Here is a 722-nt window from a genome sequence, read left to right on the forward strand (position 1 = left end):
GGACACATTGTGATCGGATCTCAGTGTAATGTAAACGCAATCCAGCCATCGTGTCTGCATTCGCAGGTGGACGTCACGTAAAACCCCGCCCCCTCTCTCGCGAACTGTCAGAAGAAATATGTTTCTTTTTACCGTTTCCACAACGGAATCTATCCACCTTATTAATAGCTGCAGCCTCCTCATCCTCCTCATTTTTCGGGATTTGTAAAATGTCCCGCGACTGAAAATGGTTTTCAAAAGAAAACCCACCACTTCAGGTCTACTTTGCACCGGGGCCATCCTCTGCAGACTTATTTAAATATTGCACGGGAAAGACAGATCCGATCAGTTATCCAGATAGAGAAGTCAGCTGATGTTGCCAAGTCTCACGGTGATCGCACGTTAATGCCAAGTGTAAACAGCCAATAATGTACATTATGTGGAAAATAATGTGTTTTTTTAACCTTAAACCGCATAAACACATTGCATTACACCAAATATTTGTGATATTTGTGAGAACAAGACATTCTCTATCTTTTTAGCAACGTCATATGACCCCTTTAAAGGACCACTCTGTGGCACCTGTTACACTCACCCTGTCACTGTAAACTGGCCTGTCAATCATCTTGTCACAGTTAACATCCTCCACATTTAATTTAATTTAACTTCCTACCGTACTGGAGAGAAAAGAAGTAGCTCGTTGATCTGCCAGTCGCGGGTCTTTCATGCGGAGAACTCTGCTC

This window comes from Sinocyclocheilus anshuiensis, unplaced genomic scaffold (assembly GCF_001515605.1).
Source record: "Sinocyclocheilus anshuiensis isolate Anshui unplaced genomic scaffold, SAMN03320099.WGS_v1.1 scaffold1980, whole genome shotgun sequence".
Taxonomy (NCBI): Eukaryota; Metazoa; Chordata; class Actinopteri; order Cypriniformes; family Cyprinidae; genus Sinocyclocheilus; species Sinocyclocheilus anshuiensis.